This window comes from Staurois parvus, unplaced genomic scaffold (assembly GCF_062004578.1).
Source record: "Staurois parvus isolate SC_StPar_1 unplaced genomic scaffold, SC_StPar_1.0 ptg000818l, whole genome shotgun sequence".
Lineage (NCBI taxonomy): Eukaryota > Metazoa > Chordata > Amphibia > Anura > Ranidae > Staurois > Staurois parvus.
In genome coordinates this window covers 1,330,521-1,347,729 of record NW_028318614.1, presented here as the reverse complement: position 1 = coordinate 1,347,729, position 17,209 = coordinate 1,330,521, and the positions used below count along the sequence as shown (strand labels likewise).

At 41.3% G+C, this 17,209-nt stretch overlaps 1 long non-coding RNA gene across 1 annotated transcript; it reads right to left on the bottom strand.

The window, feature by feature from the left end:
• Window positions 1-6,684: 6,684 nt before the first annotated feature.
• Window positions 6,685-16,949, bottom strand: LOC149443998 (uncharacterized). Its single transcript, XR_016306567.1, has 2 exons — window positions 10,115-16,949; window positions 6,685-7,017 (listed from the first exon to the last, which is right to left on the bottom strand). It is a non-coding gene; the product is annotated as an uncharacterized LOC149443998 (long non-coding RNA).
• Between the last annotated feature and the right edge of the window lie 260 nt (window positions 16,950-17,209).

Genomic DNA, 17,209 nt, shown 5'->3' with positions numbered 1-17,209 from the left:
TCTGTCTGATATTTTTCTTGGTCTTCCAGATGTTGCTTTAACTTCCACTGTTCCTGATGACTGCCATTTCTTAATTACATTCCGAACAGAGGATATTGACATCTGAAAACGCTTTGCTATCTTCTTATAGCCTTCTCCAGCTTTGTGAGCGTCAACTATTTTCAGGTTCAGTTTTCTAGACAACTGCTTAGAAGAACCCATGGTGCTGATTGTTGGAGCAAGGTCAGATGAGTCTGGGCATTTAAAACCTTTGAGCTTGACATCACCTGGTCTTCCCAGACGATGATTGAGAACAATCCATGACACTGGCAGGTCTCAGCTTGGCAAAGGGGGCAGTGCATGCTATAAATTCTGCAGGGTGCCCAAACTTTTGCAGACGCCATTTTTTTGTTTTCTGTTATTTTGAAAGTGGAAATGATGGAAATAAAATCTAACTTTTGATGACATATTATAAGAATGTCTAATCTGTAATTTGATGCCTTTTGGAGATTTTTCCATCTTTCCTTGGCTTCTTTATGCACATTAATACAAATTTTTAGCTGGGGTGTCCAAACTTTCGATCCCCACTGTACATTAAAGAATTCCAGGTATGGAATTTTTTACATTCAGCTTCGACCAATATAACTACGCATAAATAATACCTGTAGGAAACCTCTAGAGACTGGAAATCACTAAAGTAGACACTGCTACTCTAGCAATCTCCACTTGCTTCCAAGTCCCATGACGACTATCTGCCCTACTGCATTGTGAACAATGGCATGGGCACCATTCAGTGCAGTTTCTCAAGAATGCAACGCATTCTCTGATTGGACAAGGTGGAGGGTTTGCCGTTACCACCCCCCTCTCCACCTCGACCACCTTAATTTATTGAGAAGATGCAAAGAATTCTCTGAATCATGTCCATGCCAAGCAATGGAACTCCTGTGCTTACAACACAAAAGGGCAGCCACTAAGCACAGGACCCAGAAACTAATGGAGATCACTGGAGTAGCAGTCTACTACAGTAATTTCCAGCTTCTAACAGGATCCCACAGGTGTGGTATATATACAGTATAGTTACATTGGTCCAAATTGAACCAATGGAACTATTAAAAAATGCCATACCTGGAATTCTTCTTTAACCACCTCCCGTCCGGCCATTGAATATAAACGGCCGGATGGTAGCAGTGCAGGGTCGGGTGCCCGTTTATAAACGGCCTCTCCACACCCTGCTTGTGCGCGCTCCCCAGTATGTAAAAAATAAATAAATAAAAATGTAAAAAAAAAAGTTGAAAAATAATAATTTTTGGTTATAAACTAATTTGGTTTATTTTTTTTGTTTACTAAAAAGATAACGGAAAAAATTTTGGCCAAGATTTATGATGAAATATTATTTATTTGCAAAATTTTCTAAGAAAAACTTTTTTTCAAAATTTTTGGACATTTTCATTTACATAGCAAAAAAAATAAAAATCCCAGCGGTGAATAAATACCACAAGAATAAATTTTTATCTGTCTCAAAAAAATGGTAAAAAAATTCATATGGGTACAGTGTTGCATGACCGCGCAATTGTCATTCAAAGTGTGACAGCACTGAAAGCTGAAAATTGCCCTGGTCAGGAAGGGGGTAAAAGTGTCCGAACTGAAAGTGGTTAAAATTATGTTTGGTCAGTCCCTCAAATTAGACCAACAAATGAACCAACAAAGTAGCTAATAGGAGGGTATTTGTAAATAGTCTGTATGGTTAAATAATCAATGTAATTGTGTATGGACAGCCTAAAGTAAAGTTTTAGCCAAAAAATTAATTTTGTAGAGTTGGTAAAGGTGATTTTAGCCGTATTAGTGCATTTGCAACAGAAACAATTGAGTACTGTCCGTGATACTTTTATTTGCACTAACATACAATTTTGAGGACAGGCTTTCGGGGTATGTCTCCTTCTTTAAAGTCCAAGCAGTACTATACAAATCACAAAGTTGTAATAAATAGGACTGTTGAGTTTTTATTGCTGTCTGTGTAACTGTGGAGAAATTTTCCCTCTCTAAGTTGTGTTCCCGAGACAGGAAGCTGGGATGAATTTCTGCAATGGTACACAGCATAAAAACATGTTTGTAAATACTAAAGTGGGTGTTAGAACCTCTGTGTGGTCAATATCTGTCTTTGTCCTTCACTTGCAATGGAGATTCAATAGAATGCAGGGAAACGTTCTCCTACATGAACAAGGTTAGAGATAAAAACTTGACTCGATTGAATTCTATCACCAGCTCACTCCTGGCACGTACATATTTACTAGTCAAAACAAAAGCTATAAAAGAAGTTAAAACTGTGGATATTCCTCTGCAAGCGCATGCACATTGTATGCCTGAAATATCAGATGATAATTGGATACAACAAGGTTCTAATTTTCTATCACATCTGCCACATCTAGTTCTATAATGGATAAATGCATAATATCCAAGATAACTCAATTTATCCAATCACATATTAATAGCAGATTTAGAATCCCCCCAAAAATTTGGGAATTTCTTACAGCCTTTAATAGAATCAAAGAAAAGAGAATTTCCTTTTTTTATGCATGGTTAACTGACTTTATTATTAATGAAAAAAGCCCTTACATGGTGAAATGGGAAGCAGAGCTTGGCCATTGCTTCTCTTGGAAACAATGGCAACAGGCTATACATTATAAAAATAAATTATCTGCATGTACTGAACGTTGGGAGAATGCTCACAAAATTCTAAACAGATGGTATCTAACCCCCTTTAGATTATCTAAGATATTCCCTTCTTGTAACTCTACTTGTTGGAGATTCAAATGTCAAATAGGAATCCTTTATAATATATTTTGGAGTAAAAAAAAAAATCTAAGTTTCTGGAGTTCTGTTTCAACATTTCAGGCATCTTATGGGCGTCTTAACCCGACTCACACCAGTAATGGCACTTTTAGGCTTAAATATAGAGACAACCAATAGTTCTAAATTGTATAAAAATACTCATTGCTGCTAGACTAACAATTTCATGTTTATGGGTATCCAATATTACACCCAATCTATACGAAGTTATAGATAGACTTAACACCCAGGGTCATTTTGAACTCATGCTTGCCTATAAAAACTACAAACTTCACAAATTTAAACTATTATGGCAGATATGGACCTCTCATCTGAAAGCTTCTAGACAGCTTAAAGAGCTTTGCAAAACATGATACATTTGTATTGTATTTTCATTTTTGCTCAACTTTTATGGTTGAATTCTCTACCAATTAGAAAACCTTCAATAATAGTGTGATGTTATTTATTTTAATTTTCTGTTGTTTTTTTGTATTGATGGAGACACCTGTTACAGTGTGAGCCCTATCAGAGTAACAGGTATTCACATTATACTATGGTTATTTTATTTTTCTACTGAAACTGACATGTAAGACTTTTGCGATCTTGGAATGTGTGTTACTAACTTTTTGTTTGTTTACAAAAAATACTCAATATAAATCTATTGATTAAAAGAAAGAAATAAAAACCTTCGCATTTCATATATCACTTTAAGATGACTCTCCATAGACTTAAACTAGTCTTAAAAATGCCCCCTTCTAACACCAAAAAGAATGAACCTATGTAAAAAAAAGATGTATATACTTACCTACTTTGAGACCACTCACATCAGGTCACTTGATCCCCTGTGTCAGGCAGCGGGGGCTGCAGGGGAATGGAAAGAGCGCCCGACAATGGCTGGAAATGCCAGAAATGATGATGTCACCCATAAGCTTTTATGATGCAGCCATTGTTGGTGGTCCCTCCTCTCCCCTGCAACTACCACTGACTGGCACAAGGGAGCCGGGTCAACTGACCAGACCAGAGTGGCCTGAAAACAGGTAAGTATATACATCTTTTTTATACAGGTTAGATAGTATAGGTCTTAGGAAGGGGGAGGAGCATTTTTAAGACTAGTTAGGATTTACTGTAGATGGAATTCTATTTTAAAGGAGAAGTATAGCAAAAGCTTTTTTGGCTGTACTTCTCCTATGGATCACAGGAGTGCAGTTCGTTGCCTCTGACCCATTTTCAGCCAATACCGGCCTAAGACTGATGTCACACGGCCGGTCCAGGCTCTGAAAAGATCCCAACCGTATGGTCAGGATTCACTCAGAAGCCTCAACCAGCACCTGGCTCAGTCTTTCAGCAATCCACCGAGAGCCTGAGCCTTAAGTTTCACACCTGATTACTACACAGATCTGGAAAAAAATACAGAAGGCATGCCAATATTCCAAGATTAGACTCTGGTATGGTGTCTAAGTGCCGGCACTAATGTCCTCCCACACCGGCCACTGAGGAGGCCTGAAGATCAGCACACCACTGGAAGATGCCGATGAGGGACCATTGAATAGGTGGGTATTAACCCTTCAGTTCCACTTTAAAGCCTACAGATCTTGTCCCTTACCCATCCTGCGATTGGCAGTTTAACCACTTCCCACCCGTAGGATGTCAAATGACATCCTGGCCTTTCAGTAGTGATACCAGGATGATGCCTAAAGCTATAGGCATCAACCAGGTAACTTTTTTTTTTGACAGCAATGCACTTTAATGTAAAAACAATCCTAGCGGCTAAAAAGCCGCTGGATTGCCTTTACATATAGCAACTTGTAGTGGATTGCCCCCCCAAAACACACACACACACTACCTTTCTGGGCTCACCTCTCCCACAGGGGGAGCCGAGACTGAAACTGGCGGTTCCACCGGCTTACCATAAAGATGACTGAGGACTGGATTGTCCCTGATCATATGAAACCGGAAGCATTGAGTATTTTATCACTTCCGGTTAATGGCAGAGGAGAAATTAGGGGTCTAACAGACCCCAGATCATTCCATAAAGAGGATCTGTCACTGCCCATGCTATCACAAGGGATGTTTTCCATCCCTTGTGATAGCAAAAGAAATGCTAAAATTTTTTTAAAAAAAGACAGTGTAAAAAAAAAAAGTAAAAATAAATAAATAATAAAATAAAAAAAATGAAAGCACCCATGCTCAAAGGCAAATGCATATGTAAATCCGGCACACATATGTAAACGGTGTTCGCACCAAACAAGTGAGGTATTATCGCGAACGTGAGAGCGAGAGGAAAAATTCTAGCCCTAGACCTCCTGTATACCTCTAACCTGGTAACCTGTAAAGGCTTTAAAAGCATTGCCTATGGAGATTTTTATGCGCTGTTCCATTTTAAAGAGAGTCTTGTTAGGTATCTGTTTACATAACATCATCTTTTATATTTTACAAAAAATTGGGATTAAATTGTGTTTGTGTGCACTAAAATTCAATAAAGTGTATTTTTTCCAAAAAATGTACGGAAAAAAAAAACAAGACGCTGCACAAATACTGTGTGACACAAAAGAATTGCAAAACCCACCATTCTCATCTTCCATCTTACCTGTTACCCCGATAATGATCACACTTTTTACACATGTGAGAGATATGTCAGCAGTGGTGTATTTAGGTTTTGTGCTGCCCTAGGCAACACAATATTCGGCTGCCCCCCCAACCCCCCCCACCCGCAGAGAGAGCCTGACACCAACCAACACCACCCCCCCGCCGACCCGAGAAAGCCTTCCACTACCACTACCTTCCACACACCGGCCACACACCCCCCCCCCCCCCTAGCGAGAGAGAAAGATAGTCACCTTCACTGCTCCAGACATCCCCTGGGTCAGGCTCTGCATACACCGTCAAACAGCCCGCAGCCTCTCTCGGATCCCACCAGGTCCCCATGCCACATGTGTCCCTTCTTCCGGGGAGCGGTGCTGCCCCCCCTGAAAAATGCTGCCCTAGGCAATTGCCTTGTTTGCCTTGTGGTAAATACACCCTTGTATGTCAGAACTGGCCTGGTCTCACTCTGCTTTCTTCTGTCATCAGCATGTCCCTGGTTAGCACAGGAGTACTGCAGCACAACTAACTGACTCCCTATACGGATTTTCATTCTCCCAAGTTGAGCTATACTGTGCAGGGACTCAAAGACGTTGATACCAGGTCAAATTCTGCTACTTACACTGCCTAAATTCTTCAAAAATGTACACATGCAATGTACGGCACAGTGATGATGTCACTGTTACTTTACAAGGTAATATCTGGGATTGCAAAAGCATTTGGTGCCCACAAAGTGGATTTCTATCCTTTGTGGCTATTGAAGAATATATTTAGATGAATGTTATTGTGCCCAGAGTTGAGCATTAACTGCAGCAGAGAAAAAACAGGTCTCCTGCCCTGCCAGATGGGGCTGTGTGTGTGTATGGCAGAGCTGTGTAAGGTTCTGTTCACACCAATGCGGTTTTAGTGCTTTTTGCAAAAATGCACTACAGTCCATTTAACATGGTTTCCTATGGAACATGTTCACATCTATACTTTTTTGAGCTGCTGCACTTTTGGAAAGGGTCAGGAGTTTTTTTTAAAGCAAAAAGCAGCGTTTTTGCTACAATAGAGTTACATAATTACATAGTTAAGGTGGGAATACACGATTAGAAAATCGACCGATTGGTCATCCGACCACCGAGAGGTGTTCGTTCGTTGGTTGAAAGCATGGCCCACATTAACCAATCTAAAAAAATCGTTTGGCGGGCAATACGTAGTGTTGACGTCTTCGATACAAGTGGAAGTGATGCAGTGTGTGTGTGACCTTGTAGCCACGCTCTTCCACCCAGAACGAGCGATATACACAATTACTAGCAATGAGTATAATATCGTTTATTACATGACCTACAGTATATACATAAATAGTGATACATAAAATATAATCTGCACAATTCTGGTTTCATGATCTCATTACGCCAATCTACTTTTAACATTTGGATTTTTCATTCGTGTTTCTGAAGATTCCTTGGACATAAACATCCGGGTCATCTTCTGTTTCCGCTCATGCATGATAGCGCTTGATAGATTTTTTTCGTACGACCGTCATACCACCGCATAGAAAATCTGTCGTTCATATGCAAAACGACAACATTTTTCACTATTGTTCGACCGGATTTTTTCATTCACAATATCGTTATCGGTTAAAACATCCTGTTCATCAACAAAGAGAAAATCGTTCGATCAGTGGTTCCGCAAAATATTTCGTACAATTTTCTTATCGTGTGTACGGGGCATTATGCAGGCCATAGATGGGGAGAAAAACGGCAGATTTTCGGCCGATTAACGAACTATCGGTCGGTCTAAAAAACTTACCTGACCACCAATTATTACGAAAATCGGCCGATTAATGAGTAACCTATAACGGGAAATGATGTCATTTTGTGGCCTTTGTGATCCTTTTTCGGAAAACGATCGTTCGTTTTTGACCATCAATGAGGATAAAGTCGGGCGTTTTTCGAAAATTTTCCAACATCACCGATAATCTGAAAGTCCAAAATACACGAAAAACGGCCGACAAAATCGTCCACTAACGATAAGATAATCGGCCGGTTTTATTTTCGGACGAAAAATCGTCCGTTTTTCTCCCCATCTATGGCCTGCATTATTAGTCTGGCTTAAAAAAGACAAAAGTCCATCCAGTTCAACCATTAAAAAAAGGTAAATTCCAAAGTTCAATGGAGAGTCTGCTGAAATGCACGGTAGTGTGTTTTAGCCGTGTTTTTTCTGCGTTTTGCATTTTTATTCTGCCCAGCAAATAAAAAATTCCACATAAAAAAAAAAAAAGGGCTGAACAAAATGCATCAAATACGTGTGTAGAAAAATGCAAAACAAACTGCAAAAAGCACTGCAAAATGGACAAAAAGCAAACTGCATAGGTGTATACAGAGCCTAATGCAGGCCATAGACAGGTCAAAAATTGACCGATTTTTCGGCAGAAAAAAAAAAAAATCGGCCGATTTTCGCACCGTTAATGGGTTAATTGGTCAGCCATTTTTCAGGGTTTTGGCACATTTTTTTTATCGGTAAAGTTGGAAAAAAATCCAACTTTCGGCCGATCCAAAAAAATCCAGCCGATCATTTTACCGATAAAAAATTTGCACATGAGCCGTGACCTGCAAGAAGAAGAGAAAGAAAAAAGAAGTAGAATTCCAGTCCGCTATTATATTTGACATGAAAAAGTCTTGCAGTTGCAACAATGTATCTATTTGTATCCAAATAAAAACATCTGTATCCGAAATGGATACAAATGGATACATTGTTGCAACCGCAAGACTTTTTCATGTCAAATATAACAGTGGAGCTCCTTGCAAGGGACAGAAGTAATTAAATGCCGGCCGTAGACACGATGAAAATCTGCCGATTTTTCTTACCGTTGGTGGTAACGTCGGCCTATTGAACAACCGATTTTTCGTTTGTTTTTTTAAATGGATGGTTTTTGACCCGTCTATGGCCTGCATAAGGCCTCGTGCACACAGGACATTAGCCACTTCCAGACCGCACACTTCTACCCCTTCCTGACCAGGGCAATTTTCAGCTTTCAACGCTAACACACTTTGAATGACAATTGCGCGGTCATGCAACACTGTACCCAAATTTATTTTTTACCATTTTTTTGAGACAGATAAAGCTTTATTTTGGTGGAATTTATTCACTGCTGGGATTTTTATTTTTTTTGCTATGTAAATGAAAAGGTCCATATATTTTGAAAAAAAGGTTTTTTTTTCATAAAATTTTGCAAATAAATAATATTTCATCATAAATCTTGGCCAAAATTTATTCCGTTATCTTTTTAGTAAAAAAAAAAAATCCAAATTAGTTTATAACCAAAAATTATAATTTTTAAACATTTTGTTTTACATTTTATTTTATTTTTTTATATTATTATTTATTTTTATTTTTTACATACTGTCACCCTAGCAGTACAGTGTCACCATGATGACACTGTACTACTTGTGGGGGGTGATGAAGATTTTTTTTTTTTTTACACTCATATAGGATGTAAAAGCAATCATTTCTCTTTTTTTCTGTCTGCATTCTTGCAGTCATTGGAAAAGTACTGAGTGAGCTGTGATTGGTCACAGCTTGTCACATGGTACAAGGCTGTTGTGAATAGCCTTGTACCATGTGACCTCTGTGATCATTCACATATTTCACACGTAGTAAGCAATGATGTCACAAGTGACATCTTGCTTACTACTTTGCATGTGATCACTGATTGGCCAATCAGTGATCAGATGATCGGGACCTCGTACAGGTCCCATCCGATGATCGGTGTTTCACTGTGTCCGGAGGACACAGCGGGCACCGGATCGCAGTGCTGTGCGCTCCCAGGGAGCGCGCACAAGCAGGGTGCGGGGAGGCCGTTTATAAACAGCCACCCTACCCTGCACTGCCACCGTCCGGCCGTTTATATAGAACGGCCAGTCGGGAAGTGGTTAAAAAAAAAACTCTCCTAGAAGCTGTCAACTGGCAGCAGTGTTTTTGCAGAAACAAACGCCTAAAAATAAGTATCTAATGCTTTTACAAGCGCTTAGGCGTGTTTACAAGCGTCAAGCACTTGGGCGTGAATTCATTTCCTTGGCCAGAATGATCAATTATTCTATCCATTGAAATGAATTAACGCTCAAGCACTAAACATGACTAGCATTTAGCCGTGTCAAATGTTTTTTATGCCAAAACGCTGCTGCTCCTGGGCGCACTGGCCCTGAGGTTTTTATCCTGCTGGTAAACGCTACTGCTACTAAAAGCTTCTAAAAGTCTGTGTGTATAGACACATAGGATAACATAGAGGGCCAGTTAGAAACTGTTAAAAAAAAATGCCTTATGCCTCTAAAAGTGGCTGCAAAAATGCCCAGTGTGCATGAGGCCTAAATCTCAGACTTGAAGGGACAGAACTAGAAATCCTTTGGCAGGTAAATATCCCTCTACTATGTATTTGGTCTGTATTTAGCTGTGTGCCTGGAGTTCAGCTTTAATATAACATGAGAAATGAGGGTGTAAATCAGTTCAATATCAGATTCGGAATAAATCAAATCACGCACGCTATTGTTAATTTGTGGAAGGAATGAACTTCGACTTGCCAGTCATCTGACAATGTTGCTTAAGGCATATCAGTATATCATATTTCATTCCAACTGTCTCTGCCTTGATCAAGAATTCTTGTTTCGATTATTCAAAGGTGAATTTGTCTGACAAGAGTATGAACTCGTTCTGCAATATCGGCTAACCCACAGCACAATTCCCTTACCTTTCACTCACAAGTCATTTCGGATACTTTCACACTGTGCATGATAGAATTCTAATCATACCGCTGCTAGAAGGCTCTAGGGGAAAACAAAGGGGAGAATCTATAGGGGGACGTGCTCCAACCTGCAGAGAAAAATATCATTTTTATTCAGTCTTGTTACGGCTATATAAAAGCGTAACGGAAGCTTGAAGAGAGCTACAACTACACACGGGATAAAGGTGGTCGGTGTACTTGAAATATAGTGTATAGGACAAATTAATACAGCCCTATATTCATTAAAGCGGAACTCCACCTAAAAAAGGGGAAGTTCCACTTTAAGGACTGCTCCCCTGCTCCCCATTAAGGATTGGCACCTTTGGGGGGCGGGGGGGAGCGGGTACCCGAATTTGACAAGTACCCGCTTCCACTTCCAGTTCGATGGCCTAGGCGATCGGAAGCGGTAGGTGTCCTCCCTCCTTCCCTCCCTGTAGTCTTTTCGGACACGTGACAGGTCCCAGAAGACTACAGGACCATTCATGAAGTGCAGTGCTACTCGCGCATGCACAGTGGGCACCCGGCTGTGAAGCCACAAGCTATCACAACTAGGTGCCCATACTGAAGATGCCGGCCTCCTGGAATCCAGGACAGCCGGTGAAACAGGCTGTAGGGGACCCACCACAGGACCAAGGGACAGGTAAGTGGCTGTTTTTTAAAAGTCAGCAGCTACAGTTTTTGTAGCTGCTGACTTGTATTTTTTGATAGGTTGAGTGGAACTCCGCTTTAACTTGGGCTGTAGAGTTTGGCAGGCAACACTACCTGTCAAACTCGCCCACTGAGACCAGGAGGACACACCGAGGAACAGGTGAGTGGCTGTTTTTTAAAAGTCAGCAGCTACAGTATTTGTAGCAGCTGACTTATTTTTTGACAGCGTGAGTGGAACTCCACTTTATTACATGGATAAAGTGTATGACCAGGTGAAAATAAAGGAAAAAAAGCTGGGAAAAAAAAGAAAACAAATGCAGCCACCATATCTAAGAACCGGTAAGCTGTAATATATTACATTTTTGTTTTTGGGTCAGTCGTACTTATGAAATAGTGTGATCAAGAAATGCTCTTGTCTGAGCTGATGCATGCTTAAGACCCCATAGACAGCTAAAACCTCTTGCAGATTTCCTGCTGAACTGGACAAAATTTGCAATTAGAACCTGGCTCAACATAAGTCAATTTAAAGTTTTATTAAACCCAGGACCCTGCATTCACTATATCTGGTCTCCCACAGTACACAGAACATGGAAATGCAATTATTTTAGCAAATATAAACTGCTAAATACATTTTCTTGGCAGTCTTGTGTCTATCAGTGTCTGGCCCAGCACTGGTTAAAGCTTGTAGGAGGAGTTTTCATTCTTCTCTGACTGTCCTATGAGGCTGCATAACCCCTATCTGTCTGATTGGACCTGTGCTGATCACATGCACCCTCTCAAAGAAAAAAAAATATCTAGCCATACACACTAACGTGAGCATGTGCAGAGTGGCTCCTATAGCTCTGTACTATCAACAGATAGATTGGGGACAGTAGAAGAAGGGAAGGATCAGAGAAGACAGGATCAAATGTCCTTTTTTACACAATGTGGAGGGTTAACCCCTTAGGTTACACAGTGAGTATGCTTTACTGCATGTACAGACTGATTTTACTGTTGTGGGTTTAATAACACTTTAAAATTCAAAGGAGCAGGGTGGTAAATTATTGTCTGAACAGTGACTGCATCTTCTCAGCGCCATTGGGCCTTTTCCCTTGCAAACTAATTGTTCTCCCCAAGTTTTTCTCACTGCAAAACACTCTGCACAGGAGCACTTGTGAGTCCATTCAATATACTGCTATTCCACCTAACACTGATGAAGGGGGATTTTATGGCCCCAAAATATGTTGGTCGTCCTTTGCTTTTCGTGCCATCTTCAGTTGGATGATTGAAGAGGATCTACGCGGCCAACACTCCCCCACTTTACGGGGTGGTCTGGGTAACACATTTCTGATACTCACCCCCCCCCAAAGGATCCAATGTTGTCCCACTGAGACTCTTGTATTCCACTATCTCTCAGTCCCGTGCTACCATATTGATTGTGACATCATCAAGAGGTCTTCCTGATGGACCTTTCCTCCATGCTTTCCCATTAACTCTTGGATGCAAAATTTGGGTTACATGAGAGGATTGCCCCTGGAGTGGTTCTTCTGGGCTTTGCTGCACACCTGTAACAGGGACACTTTCCTTGCATATGGGGTACCTTTACTTATGCCGATTCCATCAATGCCCAGGGACAATGCTGAGGCCATCGTCAGGGAACACTGGACCTTAGGGTGGGCCTCTGACATTAGAGATGGCCGTGTACTGTGTACACTTGCACAATAACTGTCCTCCTGTTAACTCTCGGGTTCCCATGTCAATGTACACTCTCACTGTAACTTGCAATTAGAAGGGACATGCTGAGGTTATGTCCACATCCACCCATCCGGCGTTCTCCGCCACCTCTCTCAGTGGAGTGGAACCCACGGTGCGTCTAGAGTGGGCTCCTTGCATGCAATTGATTCCCCATACCTCTTCACAGGTTGGGGACCTCAGTGGTGCCGATCTGCTCCCATTGCTATGGAAGATAGATGGCTGCAGACAGAGTCCTGACAACATCTCCCTTGCTGCTAAAGGCTATTCTCCCTTGCCATCCATACATGCTAATGACAAGCTGCTTGGCTGACTACTGGCTTCTGTAACCCATGGTAACCATTTGACTGACTTTACACTAGGATAACTCATAGTGCTGTCTTCATACCCTCATGTACTTAGTGACCCAAAAGGGAGACTATGTGTGGTGCCAGTTACTTTCAATACACTCCTTTAGCGACTTTAGACTAGGCAAAAAAGCAAAGTTTCAACCCTTTACTTAGAAAAAGTGACAAAAATATGGCCCTACAGACATGAATAGTCCTTTTTCCTATGTCCCTAATCCCTAACTCAAGCTTGTGTGCTGCCCCAGCATACCTGTATAGTCAGAGTCCCCTCTGTGACAGTCCATTGCATGGCAGTCTCCAGTAGCTGGTGTCTTTGGGGCGAGCCCCAGGTTTCAGCAGTTCTCCTACATGATGGCAGTCTCCAAAGATGTTAGAAGGTATAGCGTCACTCTCTACTCTCTCTCTCTTGCTGGCTTTCCCATGCAGCAGGCTCTCTCTCTCTCTCTGGCTCTGGATCACTGTCCTCTTTATAATGCATAAGAGCAGTGTGTCGAACCCAAAAAAAACCCACCAAAGAAATAGCCCCAGGAAACAGTTATCCCTCATCCTGCAGTCTGGGGCATCACCTAACTAGCTTAGGTTGCACCCTGCTTACATGCCAACTGTTCCTGGTTCAGCTAGCGCGCCTCTCTCCTGAGTCTGCGTCTCTCCTGAGGATGAAGATCCTCTTTAAAAGACTCTCAAGGTATCGGTTTAGCTGCTTATTGACCTTTACTTTTGAATACAATTGCCAGCAGTGTATATGGTAATCAGGTGATTTTCTTTCGATCATCCCCGAGGCTGAATGAGAGTAAATTGATCCATGTATGGTGGCCCTTAGGATAGAAGCATATCATAAGCAACTGCACTCTTTTTATCAGCATGCTGCATGAGCCTTCATGTGCCTTGGTTGTCAGCATAAACTATTTTAAAACAAATATCTTAGCATCAACAGAATTTATTTAAATTTAAATTACTGACGCTTAATATAAATCCTCATGTCTCCAGGGTGCTCCTATAAAACTGACATATGACGGATGTTCAGACTGAACCTTTTATGGTGCGCCACCCCTTTCCCTCACACTGGATTATTTCACAGCATGCCTGTCAAGATTTAAAGTTTAACAGTTTCTTTTCTTTTATTCTTTCATGCTATTATGGAAATTTTACAAAGTGCCAGGTGTCATCCACAGACTTCACACCCAGCCAAAACTTTTTTTTAGTTTTGGATAAAGCCTTGAAGGCATGGAACCTCTGTCATTTTCAAAATTGATGTTTGTATCCCCTTTGGGGAAATGTTCCTTGCTTCGTGTCTATTTGCTAGGTGTCAGACAGAATAGGAAGTGAGGGAAAATCTCAACAGGGACACAGCAATAAAAATAGTTTTTAGCAGAGTGTGGAGTTATAAACTCTGTTAGGTTTTTATTGCCATCTGTCTTCCCACTGGGAAGATTTTCCCTCACTTCTTTGAAGACCCATTCAACATTTAGAGCAACCTTTCTCAACTATTTTTTTTACACCAGAGGAACCTCTAAAATAATTTTCATATCTTGTGAAACCCTTACTAAAACCAATTATTTGGGGGTCAATAGAAAAAATGCCCATTACAGGGGTGGTAAGTAGGAAGAATGCAACTCTTAAGGATCTGTTTACACATTCTTCAAAATATGGCATTGGACACACTTTTTTTTAAAGCACTCTGAATGTCAATCAAAGCTCCTGTCACTAAATAAAATGGAAGGCTTACAGTCCTGTTTTCACTATTGTGTTTGCTTTACTTCAAAAATTATACCCCATGTTGCTTTCTTGGTGCTTCAAAGCTTCTATAAAGCCTCCGTAGAAGTCTATGACAAAGCTTGACAGTTGCAGCTTTTGAGGGGCTTTTATTCAGATTTAGTTTCACTTTGTTTTGGAGGTATTGCCGGTATGGGAAATCAACAAGAGAACTGGAAATACGTCCTCAGCCGTCACTTCCAGTTTATGTGTATGCATTCTGCAAGTGTCGGGTGCATACGCCACATCTGGTGTGCAGTGTGGAACAGCAGGAAGATGAACGGGGTCCAGACTGGAGCGGATCAACTAGCAGACGGCACATGTGGTGTGCAACGTGGGAATGTTACAGTGGAAGGTGAGCAGGAATCGGAGAATGAGAGCTGAGTGGCAGAGGATCAGCAGAGCTGGGGGAACAGGAGAAACTAACAATGTCACACATGGTGTGCTGCCTAAGAGCAATATAGCAGGAGGTGAGCGGGGACCAGAGAGAGACGAGGATCAGCAAACCAGAGGATCAGCAGAGCTGGGAATAAACCTTAGTGGGGGATCAGCAGAGTTGGGGGTTACTATTGAGTGGGGGATCTGCAAAGCTAGGATTACTACTGAATGGGGGATCAGCAAAGCCAGGGGTTACTAGTGAGTGACGGTTCAGCAGCAAAGTTGTGGGTACTACTGAATGGTGCATCAGCAGAGCTGGAAGTACTACTGAGCACGGGATCTGCTGAATCAGGGTACTAATAAGCTGGGGATCTGCTGAATGAGAGTACCAGTGAGATGAGGATCTGCTGAGTGGCCTTACTACTGAGCTGGAGTTCTACGGGGCCCCTTTAAAGGTAAGCAGACATGGATCTATCATCCGCCCTGCTCTGCTCAAAAGGGTCAGCAGACAGATCCCCTGCTGAGTAAAGCAGATCCGCCATATGTAAAAGGGGGCTAAGACTAACCATTCCTCTACCACTGTCCTAACGTCAATATAAACTAAAACAGCTAAATAACAAGTGCTATCTCAATGTACCCATGCAGAATGCGCAAACTAAATAATGTCCATAGAATGTGATTTCCAGTTTTTTCCACACCATGTCAGATGTTATTTATACTGACACATAGACTGTTCACTCCACCTTGATTAGTGCCTTTTAAATAAAGTGCTCCACACACCATGTGCAATGGCCACTCACCTTAATTCCAAACTTATATTCTCATACAGGTATATAATATACTTCTGTAATAACTCCTTAGGAGGTCTTTTCCACTTCCAAATTCCTTTGACACTAAGCAAGGTTTAGTGAACAATCTACAGCCCTGGCCAAAGGTTTTGAAAATGACACGAATATTAATTTACCTGCAAGAAAACACGTGCAGTCATCATTGCTTTGCACAAAAAGGGAATCGCAGACAAGGATTTTGCTGCTACTAAGATTGCACCTAAATCAACCATTTATCAAATCATCAAGAACTTCAAGGAAATAGGTTCACTTATTGTGAAGAAGGCTTCAGGGTGCCTAAGAAAGTCCAGCAAGTGCCAGAACCATCTCCTAGAGTTGATTCAGCTGTGGGATTGGGGCACCACTAGTGCAGAGCTTGCTCAGGAATGGCAGCAGGCAGGTGTGAGTGCATCTGCACACATAGTGGGACGAAGACTTTTGAAGGATGGTCTGGTGTCAAGAAAGGCAGCAAATAAGCCACTCCTCTCCAGGAAAAACATTAGGGACCGACTGATATTCTGAAAAAATTACACGGATTGGACTGCGGAGGACTGGGGTACAGTAATTTTCTCTGCTTTATGATTGTTTGGGGCATCCGGAAAAAACCTTGTCTGGAGAAGAAAAGGTGAGCGCTACCATCAGTCCTGCCAACAGTAAAGTAACCTGTGCCAACAGTAAAGTATCCTGAGACCATTCATGTGTGAGATTGCTTCTCAGCTAAGTGAGTGGACTCACTCACAATTTTACCACAAAAGAAACAATAGAACACAGCCATGAATAAAGAATGGTACAAAAACATCCTCCTAGAGCAACATCTCCCAACCATCCAAGAACAGTTTGGTGATGAACAATGCCTTTTCCAGCATGATGGAGCACATTGCCATAAGACAAAAGTGATATCTAAGTGGTTTGGGGAACAAAACTTCAACATTTGTGGTCCATGGCCAGGAAACTCCCCAGATCTTAATTCCATTGAGAACTTGTGGTCAATCCTCAAGAGGCGGTGAACAAAAAAATCCACATAAATTCTGACAAACTCCAAGCATTGATTATGTAAGAATGAACTGCCATCAGTCAAGATGTGGCCCAGAAGTTGTTTGACAGCATGTCAGGGCAAATTGCAGAGGTCTAGAAAAAAAAAAAAGGGTCAACACTGCAAATATTGACTCTTTGCATAAACGTAATGTAATTGTCAATAAAAGCCTTTGACACTTATGAAATGCTTGTAATTATACTTTGGTATACCATAGTAACATCTGACAAAAGGATCTAAAAAACACTGAAGCAGCAGACTTTGTGAAAATTAAAATTTGTGTCATGCTCAAAATTTTTATCCAGAGCTATACGTGTAACATCTGACACGATGTGGAAATCACTGG